We start from the raw sequence: 20,848 nt of genomic DNA, 5'->3' as shown, positions 1-20,848 counted from the left end.
AAAAAATTACTTGAAGCAGTTATGACAATAGTGATATTCAAATCTGTGCACCGAGGGGGCACCCAGGTTTGTCACTCTACTTCTCTGCAAGAGCAAACGACAAACACCCACAAAGCAGCTGGGAAGTCAGTCCACTGGGTGGAGACTGGGGGTAAAAATGATGCAAAACAGGAATCCACCTGCTTGGTCCCAGGGCAACCCAACTCCCTAAGGCCTCCTCACCCCACCAGGGGGTTACGGAGTTTGCTAAAACACACATTAAAAAAAAAAACAACCTAGTCCTCTTTATCCTCCTTTGAATCAGACTATACACACCATACACACACATGCACACGCACACGCACTCACAAACCTGAAATGAATAGGAGAACTGAGCGAGCACCTAGTTCACACATTCGTTTATTCTGGAGTTGAGAGGATCCCCAGAAAAACCACCCATCCAACTCGTCAGTGCTACAGATGAAAATAAAAAGGACACGAAGTTCCCTTCTGCGCTTGGGGAACTTGTCTGCGGTCCTGGTTGAGCTGATGTATGTTCATCAACAGCCCTTGCCCTGAGCCAGACTCTGCCAGAGGCTGGAGCGACACGGCAGAATTACCATCATTCTCTGGTATTCAAGAGCCCCCAGTTTAGTCAGGGGAACAAAGAAGTAACAAAAGAACAGTGATACCCTTCCCTGTTCCAGGGCCAGGAGAAGCCCAGAGATGGGGATTCCCTGAAGGAGGAAGGCCTGAGCTGGGTTTCCAGGGTTGAAGAGTTCTACTGGCTGGCAAGGAGGGCTCAGGACAGACCAGTGACAGTGGGCGGGGGTATGCATAGCTCCATCCCTAGAGGCAGGAGTGCCTAATGACTCCTACCCCGCGTCACCAATGGTTCTGGGCTGGATTAAGATGGCATTTCTGAGGAGCCTTCCCCAACCCTATGAGCAAGAAGACCTCATGCCCCCCATGTAGTTGGAAATACACCACTACACAGGTCAACCCCTCCATGCCCTGACAGCGCGGGCCTTCTTCACAGTCTCTCCATTCGACGCACAGTGCCAGGCACAGGAGCCCCGTGGGACCATCACAACCCAGAGGCTGTACTGCCTTTGCTTCTTTTGGTGACTGTATCCCTCTGACCAAGAGCTTCGAGGAGTGGGGGCTAGGCTTAGCACCCAAAGCAGGCACGGTCTGAGGAAGTGAATAAAGGGTGAGTTTGGGTGCTGTCATAGCCTGCTGAGCACTGGTGAGCTGCGTCCGCAGAAGATGAGGCTGGGGCAGTAAATGAGGGCCTAGGAGAATGGGCAGTGACAATCTGTGGTCACAGGGGCAGCATGAGGGGAATGGAGTAGGCTCCTTGAGGGTCAAGAGTGCACTGTATGCCCCTGGGAGAGCCAGGCTCGAGCAGCACTTCTGTGGGCAGTGCAGCGACAGTGACTCAGGGAAACGCACAGTGCTCAGGTGGCGGCACGCTGGGAAAGCAGGGGTTGGGGCGGGTGACATCAATGGAAGTGGAAACTGTGCGGGCTGACAGCGGTATTTGGAAGCAGTCTCGGGCAAGTATTCTAACGATTAAGGAGAACACTTTCACATTATACGAATACATTAAGAGGGAAAGCTAGAAACCTTGTTCAAGTGCCTTCTTTCAGTGGCTCAAAGAACCACAGTGGTGTTATCCCGCATACAGTACAGCTGCTGAGTGCGAAGGAAGGGAAGGCATCAGGGTTCTTTCCCTGTGTTTGAAGAAAAATCATTGTAAGGGGCACCTCGCTGGCTCCGTCGGATGAGCATCTGACTCTTTTTTTTTTTTTTTTTAAAGATATTTTATTTATTTATTTGACAGACAGATCACAAATAGGCAGAAGGCAGGCAGAGAGAGAGGAAGGGAAGCAGGCTCCCCGCTGAGCAGAGCGCCCGATGCGGGGCTCCATCCCAGGACCCTGGGATCATGCATGACCTGAGCCGAAGGCAGAGGCCTTAACCCACTGAGCCACCCAGGCGCCCCGAGCATCTGACTCTTGATCTCGGGGTCATGAGTTCCAGCCCCACGCTGGGTGCAGAGATGACTTAAATTTAAAAAGAAAAGAAAATTACTGACAAAGGGGGCCTTGCCTAGGCCCCCACTTCAAGCGTCACCGGAACTGCGCAACAGGATCCGCACGGGCGCCACGGGAAGCGCTCGGCTGACGGTGATGCGGGCTACGAACGCCAACGGCCATTTCAGTGTGTTATGTCTCTTCGCCAGAATTTGAACCAGAACTGTCAATGACTTTGTTAGTGAGCTCTAATCACGTAGCTTCGGCGTGGTCTACCCCTCCCATTTTCCCCGTAGCAACGTTTACTTTTTACTGTGTGACTTGTAGAACGCAGGAGTCTTTCAGGAACGCACGTACCACACTGAAGCACAAGGGCCCTCTCAAACCTTAAGTATCTACGAGGCAGGAAAGAAGGCTCTTGAATAATAAAACATCATCTAGTAACTGTGCTTCTAGAACACAAACGTTAGATCAAATCTTTCCTTTAATCTAGCGAAGGAAAATCAGAATTGCGGGCATCTTGTTTTCAAGCCGCATTACTGTACCCCAAGGGGCCTGGTGGAGAGAACTGCCTGTACTTTCACAAGGAAAGAAACCTCCAGTAAGCCCGCAGAAGGCTGCCCTGGGAAGCTGTACCTGGCACTCGTGTGACACCAGGCCCCTGTACGTTACAGGGGTGCCGGCAACCAACAGCCGGCAGGTGCGGCTGGCCAGACACCTGCGACTGAGGAGGGACTACTCAACCCCTAAGGATTTCAGATGAAAAAGATACCAGGTGAAAGCAGCAGCTAACAGGTGTTTTTCACCTGCACTGGAATCCAGCCCCCTTCCGAGTAAGCTCCCGGGATCCTTCCAGAGGCACAGCAATATCCTCGCCCCATTTCAGTCATGTTTGCACAAGGCCAGTTTCAGGATACAGCATTTCTCGGCACGGTTCATATCTAGTCACCCATTCCACTGAGCTGCAGGAGGAGGCCAAGTCCCACAACGAGTACATGACCCACGGGGCCAAGGCAGGGGCTACTCCCCGGGCGAATGGTCGGGCACCAAAGGGGAGAAACGGCCATCTTACAGCAGCTACCTCCACCCTGCCGCGTCGTTCACTCCGTGCCTCCAACTCCCTCTACCTCCAGCATGCGCTGCAGACTCCCAGAATCAAGGAGGCTTCTGTGCACGGAACAGTAAAGGCAGCTGCGCCTGGAGATGCCAGCTGCAGTTCCTTTAAAGATCTGAGAGAAATCCAACTGGCACAGGAAGAGAGTGTCTCAGTGGTCTCTGGGGAGCAACAGAGCAAATGGGGTTCAGCTCCAAGGCTATGGCAGTAGAACCCGAAGTTCAGCGGCTCTGAATTCCGTGTATTTTAAAATACTTCAGCTTTCAGAAGATGCAAAGAGAAGCTGTGTTTTGAAAAGCTAAATAAAATACAGCTCGTGATCGTCAAAGGGAGCTCCCTCTGCAAATGAAGGCGCCAGGGCCGTACGACAGATCTCACGTCCACAGCATGTGTCTGTCGCACAGTGGGGAAGAAAAGCAGGTTTACACAAACATTGCGACCGCAGAGAACGGCCAGGCAGTCCCTCTAAAGGTCAAACACAGAGTTCCCACAGGACCCAGCATCTCCACTTTAGCTGTAGACCCCAAAACTGGAAACAGGGACCGGATGAACCGCACACCCGTGCTCAAGGCAGCGTGGTACACAGGAGCCGAGATGCGGAAACGGCCCGAGGGCCCGAGGACGGATGACTGCGCAAGCGAAACGTGGTCCAACCACACAATGGAATGTTATTTAGCTTTAAAAAGAAATGAAATTCTGGCACAGGCCACAACATGTATGAACCTTGGGGACACTATGTGAGTGACATCAGCCAGCCACAAAAGGACAAATGCTACCTAATTCCATTTACATGAAATGTTTCAAATTGGCAAATCCACAGAGAGAGAGTAGATCAGTCATTACCAGGGGCTGAGGGTAGTGGGTAGTAGGGAGTGACTCCTAATGATTGTAAAGTTTTGGATGTGTGTGTGTGTGTGCGCGCGCGTTTTAGTGGTGATAAAATGTTCTGGGACCAGATAGAGGTAATAGCTGCGCAACATTGTGGACGTACTAAATGCCGGTGAACTGTTCACTTTAAATGGCTGAATTCCCCAGTATGTGAATTGTATCTCAATTTTTCTAACACCCCACTAAAATGACAGCTGACTCTATTACCCTAAATCGTAAAGGTAGGTTTTACAATGCCCAAGCAGTGCTCAGAACCCACAGCTGTCTCCAAGCAACCCTGTCTGGCTAAAGGTAGAGCCCAGGCAATCAACACTGCCGCCCATCTGAGAGAAAGAGGCCCGCGTAGGACGGAGGGTGATATACGCCAAACTAGACCAAGCCGATGTGCATGCCATCTCTGAAGCCTAGGACATGGTAACCATGGCAGCTGCAAAGAATTTAGTTCAAGAAGTTTAATGACATAAAAAAACTTTAATGACTAGGCATTCAGCCAAGTTGAAGGTTGCTGGCGAAATATTCTGAGGGCATTTGATGAATCTTTTTTTTATTGTGGTACAATGCATGTAACATAAAATTTGCCATTAGCAGCACTTAGTACGTTCACGGAGTTGTGCAACCGTCACCACTAGCTAGTTCCAGAATATCTCATCACCCCCGGAGGAAACCCCCTACCCATTAAGCAGCTACTCGCCCAGGTCGCCTTATTGCCAGCCCTCAGCAGCTACTAATCTGCTTTCTGCCACTCTGGACTTGCCTATTCTGGACATTTCATATAAATGGAATCAAACGAGAGACGGCCTTTTGTGACTGGCTCCTTGACTCAGCGTCACACTTTCTAGGCTCATTCGTGTTGCAGTGCACACTGCGACTCGATCCGGTTGTTCGGGAACGCCACGCTTCGTCCGTGCGCCTGCTGACGAGCAGCTGCCGGGTCTCTGCCTTTTAGCTGCTCTGAACGTCTGCATGCAAGTTTTTGCATGGGTCCGTTTTCAGTTCTCTTGGGTCTACACCCAGAATGGAAATGCTGGGTCATATGGGAATTCTATGTTTAACCTTTTGAGGAACTACCAGGCTGTTTTCCACAGGGTTTCCTCTGGTGTTGAAATGGGGCTGAAAATGGTCTGGAGCTAGACAGGAGTAGAGTAGGGCAGTGGCACTTTTAAAGTGCTGCCACTCTGGGACGCTCAGCAGGTAGGGACGAACTTTCAACCAAAGTCATCACAGGAAGACCAAGGGGCGGGGCACGCACAGAGCAGTGTCGCAGCCGCTCGCTCACTCAGTAGCTGACAATTCTTCTGGACACTGAGGATGAGCTGCGCTCGGGCCAGGAATGCTACAGCAAGAAGACAAGCTTTCTACCTGCACCTATGTCTTTATTTTATTTTATTTATTTATTTGGGGGGGAGGTCGGGTAAGGAGGGAGGGAGAGAGTGCACACATGAGCAAGGAGAGAGAGGGGGAGGGAGAGAATCTCCAGCAGACTCCGCAGAGCCGACCTGGGGCTCCATCCCAGGACCCTGAGATGACCTGGGTCCAAACCAAGAATCGGAGACTTAACCGACCGAAGCGCCCAGGCACCCCCTACCTTCCATTTCTTATTTTTCTCTGGTGTGGTCTTCCGAGCAGAGTCGGTCATGAAACCACTGCAATTCTACCATGTGTTGTGACAGGGGAGATACCGAATGTAGGGGAAGAACTCTGGAATACGGACGCAGGGGCAACAGGATGGCCTGATGATGTGAGGTTACTGGGGCTGGGGTGGGGGCAGGGCCCAAGCTGGTCAAGCCGGTGAGGCTGTGGTCAGGAAGCGGCTTCCTCACGGCTGCACCACGAAGGCAACTGGAGAGGGAGCTGGCCGGGTGAGTTAAGAACGGGAGAAAACCAAGAACCCAGTCCTCACCACTGATGTTTCTGCTATTTTCTCTCTTCTCCTGGAAAGCCCATGTTGTTTGAATTTGCTCTCCATTCTCTAGCTTTCACATCTGGAAACTTCTCTTCCATCATGTCCTCAAGTGCCTTGGCTCCTGTGCCACGGGGTGCTCACAGTCATCACGTGCATGAACGGCTGGACACCTCCAGCGACAAATACGACAAATATGACAAATACCCAGTCCTCAGCATACCAACGGCCCGTCTCCACATGCGCTCACGTTACACTTGCCTTTTTGGGCCCAGCAATACGTTCCCACAGCTGCTTCTTCCCCGACTCATCCGTTGATACTGGTTTCTTCTTACCTTTGTATACTTTATGTAAGTTTTATAGGTTTTCATCAAAGCGTTGGGTGCTTTTATCAAAAATCAGAATTGCCAAAATAAATTTTCAACAGAGGCAATGTATTTTTTGGGGGAAAAGAGGCAGAAAGGAAATCTCTAATAATGGAAGCGAGAACTCTGTAAGAGCCTCTCACTAGGATAGGTCACCTCCTACCTGCATTCTTAACAAGGTTCTTCTTCCCAGTGATGACATCTGAGCCCACCGAAACAGCCAACGACATAGAAAAAAAAGGGGCAAGTCTGCCAGTGCTGGCGAACAGGAAGGGAGCCACTGACGGCCGCGGCACTCTGAGCGTCTGCGCTGTTCTCCCCGGCTCAAATACAGGAGGCGCAGGAGGGACCCACCAGGAAGGTCTGTGGATAGGGTTCCCCAACAGAGCCCTAAGAAGTCCTCAAGGCCAGAATAACAGGACCCTGGAGCCAGGCCGGCTGGAGTGCAGTCTGCTGGTGGCAAAAGGAAGGGTCTGGAATACCACTCGTACCCTCCAAAGAAAGGCCAGTAAGAGGCTGAGGCTTCCCTGGGCACTGCTGAGAAGGGGGACAGCAGAGAAAGGCTGCAGTGCCCCAGGGAGCCTGCATGGCTGGGATACCCAGAAAGCTACATCACAGATATGGATGGAGACCCCATTTGTCCCAGCAACCTCCCCGGGGTGCACCCTGGGTCCCCATCCTACACTGGCCCTGGTTTTGGACAACAGGGTTCAAAGCCATGGGGGAAGCACTGGACAAGCAGAAGGGACGAAATTTCTACCCCACAGACAACATGCCTGGAGACAAGTATCGGCGCGTTCAGTCACTTCCCTTGTCTGAGTGCTAGCCAGGGAGAAAATGCCATTGGGAGCCCGGACACTGTTCTTCCAGTCCAAAGCCTGCTGGAACTCCCTTCAGAGCCTGACGTTTACCTAGAATAAAAGCATCCGAGAACAGCCAGAGAAAGTGTAGGGGACAGGGCCGTGACTTGCTTCCCATGACCACTGCATCACATGCCACACGACAGAATCGATTCCACATGGCCTAGAGAAGCTTTAAAGGGCTGGTTACAACCTCCCCCATACTTGCTCTCTCCCAACCTCTAATAAAACTGAGAATCAAAGGTAGGAGGAGGTGTGAAGGGAAGCCTCCGTCAAACAAAGGGACATAAAACCTACCCAGCAGCCTACTGGAGCTCTGGCCCCTGTCCCACCCGCTGAAGCCATGCTGGGGAGCTGAAAATACCCAGAGACCTCAGGCAGTAAGCTGGAGAGAAACAACTGGGTGGGGAGTCTGTTACTTTTTCCATTTCAACCCAGGAACTACAGAATCTCCTGCTGGGAAGTTCCCAGAAAGCCGGGTGGGCTCTGTGGGAGGTGACCGCTCTTGGGTACATACAGACCCAGGGAACCATGCAGAGCCTGAGCCGCGCCCTTCGCCCGCATCCCTGTGCAATGGCACATACGTCCCTCAAGCAGCTAGACTGAGCCTTGGCATAAGACATTTACTACCTCTCTCTGGTCAGAAAGACGAATCCAGATACTGCCGAAGACTACCGAAGGGTACAGCTTCTCTGACCGCACAACACCAAGCTCAAGACAGCCCGGGGGGAGACAGCAGTGAGAAAGGATGCCAAGAGACCAGGAAGAAAAAGCCAAGAACTCCCCCGCTGTACCAAAGCAAACAGAGTATCTGGAAATGACATGGTAACTTTGCAAACATATTATGGCAAAAAGAAAAAAAAGGGGGGGGGCAGCTTAGGAAAGGCAAAGTCGTTCACCAAGAAGAGAATACGCTGCAAGGAAAAGGAGGAAATTCTTCACAACTTTGTGGGAGCGCGTTTTCAATAAGAATTCAAAGATGAGATGATAAAACACCGTGAGAAGAAAGAGGCAAATTCCCAACCTAGACAAACTGCAGACCAAAGCACATCATTATGGAACTAATAGATACGTTTAAAAACAGCCAGAATATACATAGCTGAAAGTCAGATCAGACAAACAGTGAACACAGATGAAAACAACGAAAGCTACAGCACTTAGAGCAGAGCTAACAGCACTGGAAGAGAGACAAAGACAATCCAACAGAAGGATAATTTGTGTTCCTGTAGTAGGGAGCCCCAGAATGGAACAGAAGATGCTACCGAAAATACAAGAGAACAGACCTGAAACAAAGATGAGCTACATTTGTACCTTGAGAGAACACAATGTGTTCCCAGGAACATGTGACAAGGAACACTTAGCAGTGAGACAGACTCTGGTCAATCTCCTCAACTTCCAGGATAACAGAAAGAACGCGCCAGGCATTCCAAGGGGAGAAACAAACACAAACACCTTCCAAGGCAGAAACAGCAGAGGACCGGGGCGCCTGGGTGGCTCAGTGGGTTAGAGCTTCAGCCTTCAGCTTGGGTCATGGTCCCAGGGTCCAGGGATGGAGCCCCAAGTCGGGCTCTCTGCTCCACGGGGAGCCTGCTTCCCCTCTCTCTGCCTGCCTCTCTGCCTACTCGTGATCTCTCTGTCAAACAAATAAGCAAAATCTTTAAAAAAAAAAAAAGAAAGAAAGAAAGAAGAAAGAAACAGCAGAGGACCAGGAGTGCATAGCACCCACACAGGCGCAGGGCAGCGCAGGGCAGCGCAGGGCAGCCGTGAGCGACATAGGCCCGGAGACAGCGGGCAAGGAGCTCACGTCCTGGCAGCGCCGTCCATGCCGCACTCGCGGGTGTGCACACGCTGCGCACAGAGGGCTGCGAGATGGGCAGGGGCCTGAGCCCTGGGGGAGCCCTCTCTGAGGGGAGCCTGAACCCAGGCCCGAAGGAAGTGAGGGGTGAGGGAGTGGGTCATGTAAAGTGGGGCCCAGGTACAAGGAGCAGCAAGAGCCACGGCCCTGAGCCAGGAACAACCTGGCCTATTCTAGGAAAGCTGAGAGGGGTGGGGTGGGCTGGACCCCAGGGAATAAGAAGGGTCCGATGAACTCAAAATAAAGTGGGCCAGCCCGAGTAATTTTCAGGGCCCAGTCCAAAGTGAAAATGCAGGGCCTCTGCTTAATAAAAATGGAGGCATTTGAGATAGCCACAGTAGAGCAGTAAACCAAACCTGGTTCTTCTAAGGCCGGGCCACTGTGTAGGCTACAGGCCCAGGAAGCTGGCTTTTCTTCCAGGCAATGGACTTCGGATTTCACTCTGAGAGGGTAAGAGGCCCCCAGAGGGTTTTACTCTGAGGACGGACATGACCAGATGAACAGTTTAAAGCACTCACACTAATGATGAAGTTACAGCGTGTGAGGCGGGGAGGGCAGGGAGGCGAGAGCTCCCGCACACACAGAGACGGCAGGGGCTGCAGGATGAGTTCGTGGTCTGGGCGCTGAATGTTTATCAGGGACCGACATCCGGGAAGAGAGGGGCAGGAAGCCGGCCGGGCAGAGCTGAAGTGCTCCACAGGCCCGACACGGCTCCTGCACAATTGGACAGAGAAGGCAGCGGTATGTGGGGGCGGTCATATCCCCACCTGGCTCCGTCACCTGGTGCTGCCCCGGAAACGGTGGTATGACCTTGGCGAGGAGCCTTTTGCCACTGAGGCCCAGCAAAGTGCAAAGGACCTGCAGGCCGCCCGCTAACCGTGCTCCTGGCACAAGAGCCTCCAGGCCGGTGATTCGGTGGCCGGTCTAGATGCTGGCAGTGGAGGGCACATGTGCACTGGGGGCAGGGGGAGCACAGACCAAGCATTCTGACTTCCAAATCGGATGTTTTCAACATTGAGGCATTTCACCTTCTAAAGATCTAAAGGGCTGTTGGATATGTAAGGCTGCAGTTTGGGGAAGGGTCTGGGCTGGGGACAGGCATTAGGCGTCCTCAGCACCGAGGTCCGAAGAGGCAGGTGAGTGACAGAGGCACATGGACGCCAAGTGTGGACAGCCCTCCCCCCACTATCTGTGGCTGTGATAAAAAGCAGTCAGCAAAAGAGACAGAGGAAATTAAGTATGATAACAGGTATCTTCCCAGATTACTGGTGGCAAGTGACAGACCAGCTCTAGCGGATTTATGCAGACAAATATTTGAATAATAGGCTATTGGAAGATAACAGGTGGTGATGTCCCCATGATATAAATGTACTTAATACCACAGAACGCTACACTAGCAAATGGTTCAATGGGTAAATTCTGTCATGTATATTCTACCGCAATAGCAAAAATTAAGGAAAAAAGGCTAGTGGGTGGCCAGACGGTCCTTAGAAGGTTGGAGGAATAGGGTGGAGTGCACGTGGCCAGAAACAGTGTTCCAGGCAGGCACAAGGCGGCTAACACGGTCTCTGCCACCCTGCAGGGGGCAGCCCTGACCACCAGCACCACGGCCACTTTGTGGCCCAGGAATCTGTCCTTTCAGCATCCTTTCAGATGCTGAGCTAGGGCTCCTCTGCTGGCTACGACCCCCTCTAAGGATGGGTCTGAACACGCCACTCACACCCATGCCCTTGTGCAGGCCTCAGGCAATTTACTTTGTAAAGGGCCAGACAGTGAGTGTTTTGTGTGGCAGACCGGAGGGTCTCTGGCAGAGCAGACGCAGCATCTGCTGGGTACACTGGGAGAACAGCTACAGACAAGCATAAAGGAAGGGGCAGAGCTGGGCTGCAATAAAACTTTATATATAAAAACAGGCAGTGGGCCAGATTTAGCCTGGGGCTACAGTTTGCTGACTGCTGCCGTGGCTCATAGGGAAACTGAAAAGGGAAGCATCCAGGGGCGCCTGGGGGGCTCAGTGGGTTAAGCCTCTGCTTTGGTTCAGGTCATGATCTCAGGGTCCTGGGATCGAGCCCCACATCAGGCTTTCTGCTCAGTGGGGAGCCTGCTTCCTCCTCTCTCTCTGCCTGCCTCTCTGCCTGCTTGTGATCTCGTCTGTCAAATAAAATCTTTAAAAATAAATAAATTAATTAAAAAGGGAAGCATCTGGCATTTAAGCGACTAGTCAGGTCACCCGGCCTCCCATCAAAGTCATTAAGGTGTGGGGGGGAGTCCCCCCCACAGAGGGGGGCTTAGATGTGAGGTGAAGTGTCCAAAGAAAATAAAACTCAGCCAGTGACGCTGCACCAGGAAAGGGTGGGGTCCCCAAAGGGACACAAGGGAGGAAGGGTTTCCAGGAAGGAACAACCATGTCAAGAGGAAGACTCACCACTGGCCATGGCAACATGGACGTCTGCCAGGGAACATCCACTGGGGGTAATGAGACTGCTCTGTGGACTATGGGGAAAGAAAACTTCCATGAACTGGGCTGAGCAGAGTAGGAGGTGAGGAGGGGAAGGCAAGTAGTCAAGTCTAGAAAAGCTTGCCCAAAGGGCTAATAAAACTGGGAGGGAGATGAGGAGGGAGTGCTCAGTGAAGATGGGAAATTCTAAAACTCGTTCATATGGTGACGGGCATGAGTCATGTGAGAGGAAAGTGACAGGGTCCCAGGGAGGGTGGAATCTGTGAGCTCAGAGCACAGGAAGTCTTTGCTACCAGGAGAGCTGTCCGTAACTGTCTGTTAGAGCAGTTTCCGGTGATGGCAAATTCCAAGCTGTGATTACAGCAGTGGGTGGCAGAACTCACTGGAACAGAGGAGGGCTTAAGGGCCGTCTACATGCATACGTAAGTCACCTGTGGGATGGAAGGGACTGGGATAGAGACACAAAGACTGCAGGCCTGGTACCAAATCCTTGGCAGAGGGGGACTGTCTGGGCAGTGAACAAGCCTGCAACAGGAGGTGCGTGGGCTGGGAAAGCTGAGTGGCAGGAGTGTCACAGCCGTGCTTTTCAGGCGGACATGGATCCTGAACACAGAAGACACAGCTTCTCCTCCTGTCTGAGGCCCATGGGCTATGACAGTCTGCAGGCTGTTCTCCTAGCGTGAGGTACTGGTGGGGAGCCAGGAATGAAAGCGGCAGATCTAACCCAGATAAGGCCTGGGGGCCTACTTAGGGTTCTCTTCGGGAAGAGATACTTGAACTGAGTCTTCAAGAATAAGCAAGAGGGCAAATGTGACAAGGGAGCAATGGACACAGCCAGCAGCAGGAGAGCAGTTCTCTGTAGTCGAGGGTGCACGTATGAGAGAAAGAGCAGCAAAGAACAGAAGAGGACAGAAAGAGGCAGGGGTCATATCAGAGGCCCTGATGCCATTAGAAGACAGGGGTGCCATTCTTGGGTTTAAAGCAGAGGAGTGAGATTTGACTCTAGGGACCTCATGGAAGATAGAAATGTGTAGGAGAGTTGGCAAGTTATTGGAGGAGTCCTAGTGAGATGAGGGCTTGGTGGCAAAGGAAAGGATGTAGAAGACACTGGTGGGAGAAATGAAGGAATGCGGGCAGTGAAGAGTGTGGCAGGTTCCCCGCTTGCATGACTGCTGCTGCTATCGACGGTGACAGAGACTGAGGATGTGGCATCTGGCTGTTTCCTCTTCTGACCCACCCACCTTATTTTGGGGGAGGAAGGGGGGTGGTGGGGGAGACAGTGGGTTGAGGAGAACAGGAAGGAGAAAAGAGGGCAAAAAACCTTCAGATGCCTTGTGTGGTAAAATCTGACCAATGCACATAAACACCCCATGTGCTTTTTCTAACAGTAAGCAAAACAAGTTTTCTTTCCCGCATACTTCTTTCTGTGCTCTCTGTCGCCACCTAACGGGAAGTCAGCTGAAACCCGAAGACTTACCTGTGGACTGATCAGCAGGCAACAGGAGGCTCCTGAGATGGGGATGGGCGGACAGTATCTGGGTGCAAAAGGACCTCTCCAGCTAACTTTAGATGTCTGACAACACCTCTGGGGTCCATGGGACCACCTTCTGGAAGATCAGAGGGTCCTGGAGCTCCCAGAAATGTTCTTTCATTAATAATACCTTGTTCAAGAGCGCCTGGGTGGCTCAGTTGTTTAAGCATCCGACTGTTTGTTTTGGCTCAGGTCATGATCTCAAGGTCATGAGATCGAGCCCCATGTTGGGCTCCATACTCAACACGGAGTCTGCTTGAGATTCTCTCTCCCTCTGCCCTTCCCCTCACTTGTGCTCTTTCCCTCTAAAATAAATAAAATCTTAAAAAAATAATACCTTGTTCAATCTAAGATCATTACCGTGATTTTGCTCCCAGGATCAACTATCAAACTGAAGTATTCTGAGGAAACCACTGTGTAGTTATCCACGGACTCGTTTGGTGGGACAAAAACTGGGGCACCTGAGCTTGGCTGAGTTCAGTTTTAGGCTCTAGTGTTTAATGTACCTCCTTTCCTTTAGGGTTATGGATTTGGGAATGCAAAAAAAAAAAAAAAATCTTCCAGTGAAAAGTCCCAGCTACCGGGACAAGATAAGAGCTGCACCCCCTGATGTGCATTCATATGGGAGAAGCGTTACAGTGGCCTCTTAATAATCCCATCAGGGGGGCCCCGACCCTTATGTTCTCTTCTGACCCTAATCACCGCCCCAAAGCCCCAGCTCCATGTATTATCGCTCTGGGGGTTAAGGTGTGAACACTGAATTGTGGGGCGAGGGGACACAAACCCACTTTTGTCCACAACAATGGTGATGTTTATTTTCTACTGTTAAATGGAAAATGAAAACGTGGTGGGTGGCACTATGTACATTGTGTGATACCAATGAAACCCCAATCTGAGGGACGCCTGGGGGGTTCAGCTGTTTGAGTGGCGACTCTTGATTTCAGCAGGGAGACTGCTTGAGACTCTTTCCCCTTCCTCTCCTCTCCTCTCCTGTTCCCACAGATGCACGTGCCTTCTCTCTCTCTCTCTCATAAAAAAAAAAAAACACAATAAAGATGGGGCGCCTGGGTGGCTCAGTGGGTTGAAGCCTCTGCCTTCGGCTCAGGTCAAGATCCTGGGGTTCTGGGATGGAGCCCCGTATCGGGCTCTCTGCTCAGCAAGGAGCCTGCTTCCTCCTCTCTCTCTCTGCCTGCCTCTTCACCTACTTGTGATCTCTGTCTGACAAATAAATAAATAAAATCTTAAAAAAAAAAAAAGAAAAAGAAGCAACTTCAATCCAACAGACAGTAGTAGCACAACAACGAGAACGTATTTCACGCCACTGAACTATACACTTAAAAATAGTCAAGATGGGGGCACCTGGGTGGCTCAGTGGGTTAAAGCCTCTGCCTTTGGCTCAGGTCACAGTCCTGGGGTCCTGGGATCGAGCCCCGCATCGGGCTCTCTGCTCAGCAGGGAGCTTGCTTCCCCCTTCTCTCTCTCTGTCTGCCTCTCTGCCTACTTGTGATCTCTGTCAAACAAATAAATAAAATATTTTTAAAAAATGGTCGAGATGCATGAGCCCTGTGTTGGGCTGCACACTCAGCGCAGTCTGCCTGGGATCTCTCTCCTTCTGCCTTCCTGCTCATACTGTCACTGTCTTCCTCTCCCTCTCTCAAATAAATCAATCTTTTAAAAAGTTGTCAAGATGGTAAATATTATATGCATCTTACACATTAAAAAAAAACAATCCAAGAGAAGGCAAGAAAGAAGAAAAATAAAGAACAGAAATTATGGGAAAAAACGAGTGTACAAATACAGCGGGATAAGCAATCTAAATGCTTCAGCAATTAAACAGATGTTATTGGACGCAACAGATTCTTTTAAAACACAGCTATGTGCCATCTCCAAGACCTGCATCTAACCAAAAAAGACGCAAAAGCAAAGAAAATGAGAAGTGGCAGTGCTGACCAAAACCACAGGTGGTGCAGCACTACTGCCCATCAGATGTAGTGAAACTGAAGGCAAAAGCACTATTAATTATAAGGACAGTCACTTTATAATGCCAAAGGGTTCAATTCACCAGGAAGAGAAAACTGTTTCTGAAACTGAAAACCTGGGCGTCTGGGTGGCTCAGTCAATGAAGCATCTACCTTTGGCTCAGGTCATGATGCCAGGGTCCTGGGACGGAGCAGCACATCGGGCTCTGTGGGGAGTCCGCCTCTTCCTCTGTCCCTCCCAGCCCATGCTTGTGCTCTCTCTCTCCCTCACTCTCTGTCTGAAATAAATAAAATCTTCTAAAAAACCTAAAACGTGGCCTCAAAATAAGTAATACAGCCCAAATTAACAAAGCCCATTAAGAAACGGATGTGTCCAGCAGCAGAGAACACTGAGACATGTGTTCCCCAGCAGTGAGTAAATCACACAGACAAAATGACAGTAAGAAGAGAGAAACCTCTGTAACCCAGGGAGCAAGAATGAGGCGCTGCGCTTGCGCGGGCTCCCACCCTCCCACCGCACAGCACACACTGCACGCAGGCTGCGCGCACTTCTCCGCGTGCTGCAGGGGCTGGGGTTACGTGCACTACATTCTCAGACCATACTGCAGTTTAGCTAGAACTTGATTTTTTTTTTTTACGACAGTTAACTAAAACAAAACAAAACACAAAGCCACATGCTTGGACATTTAAAAAAAAAACCACATTTCTAATAACTGGAGGGCTGTCAAACAAAGACTCATAAAGGGAATTGAAAAACGTTTTCCTCTGACTTAAAGTGATGACACCAGACATCAAAACTTGATGCGCAGGGCGCCTGGGTGGCTCAGTGGGTTAAGCCTCTGCCTTCGGCTCAGGTCGTGATCTCAGGGTCCTGGGATCGAGCCCTGTGTTGGGCTCTCTGCTCAGCAGGGGGCCTGCTTCCTCCTCTCTCTCTGCCTGCCTCTCTGCCTGCTTGTGATCTCTCCCTCTCTCTCTGTCAGATAAATAAATAAAATCTTTAAAGATTTATTTACTTATTTGATAGACAAATCATAAGGAGGCAGAGAGGCAGGCAGAGAGAGGAGGAAGCAGGCTCCCTGCTGAGCAGAGAGCCCGATGGCGGGACTCGATCCCAGGACCCTGGGATCATGACCTGAGCTGAAGGCAGAGGCTTTAACCCACTGAGCCACCCAGGCGTCCCAATAAATAAAATCTTTAAAAAAAAAAACTTGATGCGTGCAGCTGCGAGAGCCTGCAGGTCAGCCTGGAACGCTTGTATTTGGAAAGAAGGCTGGAAATCAATGAGCTAAGTTTACAATTTGAGGAGCAAGAAAAAGAAAAGCAGAGAATGTTCTCCAAGAAAGGAGAAGACGTGACAGAGAGAAAAGCAGAGTGTAATGAGCTGTAGGCGCACAGCAGTACAGGCCAGTAACGCCAGCAAGTTCGATCTTTGAAAAATAAAACCAACAAAATTCCACCAAGACAGGGAAAACAGAGAAGGTACAAGTAAACAACACTAGAATGAAAAAGGACACATAAATATAGATGTTGCATAAGTTTATAAAAGTTATGCACAACTACATACTAGTAAATTTAGTGACAGATATAATGGACAAAAATATACCTTAGCCACACTGACCCGAGCAGGTGCAGGGAACATAAAATTAGGTTTCAAATTGTGTGTACATGCACAGAGCACCTCACAGGAAATATATCAGACCCTGGAAGCGGCCCGCAGAGAGGCCAGGGTGGCACAGACAAAGGGTCACCCTATGGCGTGCACTTCCTGAGTTATGAACGGTGTGCATGGGTCACCCATTCAACAGCAGAGTCAAACGCACCGGCAGACAAGGTAAGGCCCCCACCTGGCTGGGTGTGCAGGCCGGCCCTGCAGCTGGGGAGTCAGCAAACCCCATTATCAGTCGGCACTAGGTCTTCTTTCTCCTTCTTTCTGTTCATCTTTACAAATTTAGTACATAGAAATGGCATCTTCTTTGTTTTCAGGGGTGCCTCTATCACTGAGACAGAATTCTCCTATCTTCACTGGCCACCTGCATCTCTTCTATAAACTTCCCGTTCACGCTCTCCATTGGTTAGTGGTGACTAGTGGTAAGTTAGCAATAAGAACTGTTACATTTGGGGCGCTTGGGTGGCTCAATGGGTTAAGCCGCTGCCTTTGGCTCAGGTCATGATCTCAGGGTCCTGGGATAGAGTCCCACATCAGGCTCTCTGCTCAGCAGGGAGCCTGCTTCCCTCTTTCTCTGCCTACCTCTCCATCTACTTGTGATTTCTCTCTGTCAAATAAATAAATAAAAAATCTAAAAAAAAAAAGAACAGTTACATTCAAGTTTAGGCTGAAAAGGAAATTTTTAAATCTTCCCAACTCACAATAAACAACTAGGGAGCAGCCCAAGATCACTGCTCCCCACGCCCAGTCGGAGGCGTGACGCCTAGGAGGAGTCTCTGGACGGCGATCTGCAGCAGAACTATCCAAACCCTTCAGACTCACCCAAATCCCGTGAAACTGCACCCAAGCATGCCGTACGCATGCGCATTCACCGAACAGGCTGTCTGTCAAGCACTGGACCCTGGCGGTGGCCGGGGTTTGCACAGAGCCTCGCTCAGAGCGGGCACTAACAGTGCTGCCCGCCCTTCCTCACCTGTTTTCCAGAACTCCAGAAGTTCTGGAGAAAGCTTTCCAGTTGAGGCACCATCAGTTCTCCTACAAGTCCATGACCCAGACAATACATGGTCCAGCCCAGAGCTCAGAGCAGGACACTTTTCAATACTCTTACAGTCATCACTTTAGAGTCTCACAGGGGTCAGAACGCAGCAGGGCTACCAAAGGCAGCATTGAGGCTCGAGGAGGAAGAAGTGACTTGATGGCTAGCAGGTGCAGGCTGGGATTTAATCATAAGGTGACTGGCTCAAAACCCTATGCTCGTCCACTACACTTCAGATAAAATTGTAAAAGTTGCATGTTTTTACCCTGCCTAGACCTCACACACTGCAGCAAGTCCCGGGTCACAAGCAACAGAAAGCAACTCTAGTTAACTTCAATCACAAAGCAGCTCTCCGGCAGATCGGGAAATGGAGAGACGAGTCATGAACTAAGACCAGAGGAGCAGCTGCACCACTGAAAACACAGCCAAGATTGTACTAAATAAATGGGCCACGGGGCTGGGACACCCACCTCGGGCACCACCACCGCCTCATCCCACCACCATGGCCACTACTGCTGGCTTCCTGAGGCGTGTGACACGACCACGACTTCTCTCAAGAGTCTAAGTGCGTGAGGATAGCATGGGTTTGGCCAAGCTTGGGGCTCACTATCATCTCGTGGCTTCCAGGAAGCAAGGAGAGGGAAGACCTGTCACCTGGGGCAGGCACTGCCAGCAGCTATCCCTCTGCACCCAGGTTCACCACTGGCCTTCCCAACAGGACCCCGCACTCAGCTAAGGAAAGACATTTTCCAGCTTCCCAGCAGAAATGGGATGACTACTGGCCAAGGAGATGGTGGCAGACTGCATTGCTTGTCCTGTTCTTCGTGTCTGCTCTTGCCCCATGGACTGTGGGCAGACCAGCCTCCTCGCCCACTGGCTCTGCACTTGCTCATATGTCTGGCTTCCACTGATGAGACTGAGGAGGAAGAGACTTAAAGTGGCTTCTGTGTCTCTGCTCATTCCTTTCGGGAATGACATCCGCCTAAGAAGAGACTGTCCCTGACAGCTGTTTCTCCCTCTCCGCTCCTGGAACGACAGGCTTGGGAACAGAGCTGAACCCCATTTGGCAGCTGACCTAGACCTATGAGTGTGAAATAAATAATTGCTCTAGTCACTTTTCGTTCCTCAGTCACAACTGACAGATGTGGAGACGGAAATGGAAGTTACTCAGTGGGACTAGAGGGTGAGCCCGCAAGTGCTCTTCTGCCCCTCCTCCACACCTCCTTCCTACCTTGAGGCAAGGATGTGACAGCTAAGCCTGCAAATGCCATCCTGTGACCATGGGCAGCCTTGTGGATAGAAGGTACCTGCTTACGGTGATGGAAGAAAAAGACTGAGGGGCCCTGGATCCCAGATACTTCTGGAGCCTCTGCAGTGGCCATGGACACGCTGCCTCCAGACTTCAGGACAAAGGAGAAAAGTCAATTAATCCCATCATAGGCTTTCTTAAGTAGAAACTAAGGACCACTTCTACCTAAGGGCCACAAAATGAGAGATTCAACACCAAAAAAAAAATATAAAGGTGCTCAGAAACAAACAAAACCCACACCAAAATGTCCACAATAAACCACATGTGAGGTTCACTTATTACATGGCTTTTTCACCAAGTTATCACAATCACTATAACTCAAGTCACTGAAAAATGACAAAATAAATTCTGAGATTCTTTCTATTTCTGTTAGCTAAAAATGCAGCCTTGATTTGTTTTTTAAGTGAATCCAAGAGACAAAAATAAACCCAGATAATTCAGAATGCATTGAGGACAACACATATGCCTACTATGTGAGAAGCTCCCAGCATTATTTATTCTAAGAAAACTTGCTTTACTGCAAGAAATATAAAGAGCTTAAAAGTAAAACAATTAATGACGTAACACATTACCTCCTCCAACACCAGATTCCTTTCCTTGCCTTCACAGTAGCAGGTGACATAACCCGACCAGAACAAAACCAGAAACACCGCATATTGCTGAGACTCTGAAAGTTCAATCAGCCAGAGCATTCTGCTCTCCCAAACTAGAGCCACCGAGCAGGACAACAAGCAGCCCCAGCCTGCAGCGTGAGCCTGGACACCGGGTCCAGGAAGCAGGCATACATCCATGTGGGCCTGGAGGCCATCTGGTGAGCCAGAAACTCTCCCCTTACGACCCCTGGGAGACTCAGGAGGCACTCCATCAGCCGCTCGTGCTGGGCACCATACTACACGGGAACATCCCAAGGAGCTGCTTGGGGTCTCTGCTCCAGAAGCTTGTAACACACTAGGGAAAGCACAACATGCCAGAAAACCACTGTCCTTTTTAGCTATGGGGGCTACCCTGGATGTCTGCAGGGGTCTTTACGGGCCCAAGGAGGGGAGCGGTCAGGCTCCTTAGGCCTGAGAGCTGGGGTGGGCAGTGTCAGCCTCTTCTCAGGAATCAGTTCCTGAGGTTCTGCCCAGTTGGGTGAAAAGCCATAAAGGCCATCCTCACGGGTACTTTAAGCAGCACATCTGTTGGTAAAACACAAATGTTGTCACAAATACGAAGTCACAGATTGCAAAGACACCTGACAGTCTTTAAAACTCATTTCTCTGGTTTTGCAAAGCTACAACTGGAAAATCATGCTGTTAAATTATACACTCATAGAAGATGTATGTTTAAAAAGTGGGGGAACCGTATGGGTGTTATTTAGGCTTTCATCAATTTGTTCCATGTTTTTGGATAACTGCAAATCCCCAAAAAGTAAATCAAAGTAACCATTCCACATATCTGCCCTTTATGTGTACTTTCTGAGTCCAGAAGGTTGGTTTGATTAACCCATAAACAAAACCGTTCCACTTGGCCACAGAGAAGCTAATGAGTAAACAGCAGAGCAGACTGCGTTCTATTCTGTCCCTCTCAGCATGAGACAAAATCTTAGGGCAAGGTCCCACTACAGAATTCGGTCATCCATCCACGCATGCAGTAAGTACACATGATTCTAGGCACTGGATAGACAGCAGGGAAGAGGCTAAGAAAATCCCTGCCCTCATGGGGCTTGGATTCTAGTGAGAGGAAGAGGGCAGAGGGACAGAGAGAGAAAGAGAGAGAGACAGAACACAAATAAAACCAATGAGTAAAACAGCATATGGCAGATGGTAACAAGTGCTAGGCTAGATAGGGGGAACTGGTGGGGTAGAGGCAGATGTCAGCTTTCGGGGA

At 50.3% G+C, this 20,848-nt stretch overlaps 1 protein-coding gene and 1 long non-coding RNA gene across 4 annotated transcripts in view; one reads left to right on the top strand and one right to left on the bottom strand.

Moving 5' to 3' along the window:
* Window positions 1–6,283, top strand: part of LOC309856038 — a 1,055,650-nt gene extending 1,049,367 nt beyond the window's left edge. The window contains exon 3 of the long non-coding RNA XR_014307038.1: window positions 1,973–6,283. This is a non-coding gene — a long non-coding RNA (uncharacterized lncRNA). The remainder of the gene's footprint in view (window positions 1–1,972) is intronic.
* The window catches only part of MECP2 (methyl-CpG binding protein 2), a 69,056-nt gene that overhangs the window by 15,533 nt on the left and 32,675 nt on the right, over window positions 1–20,848 (bottom strand). The gene's annotated exons all lie outside the window — the stretch shown is intronic.

This window comes from Mustela nivalis (genome assembly GCF_964662115.1).
Source record: "Mustela nivalis genome assembly, chromosome: X".
Lineage (NCBI taxonomy): Eukaryota > Metazoa > Chordata > Mammalia > Carnivora > Mustelidae > Mustela > Mustela nivalis.
The sequence above is the reverse complement of the archived record's forward strand: the minus strand, read 5'-3'. Positions and strand labels throughout refer to the sequence as shown.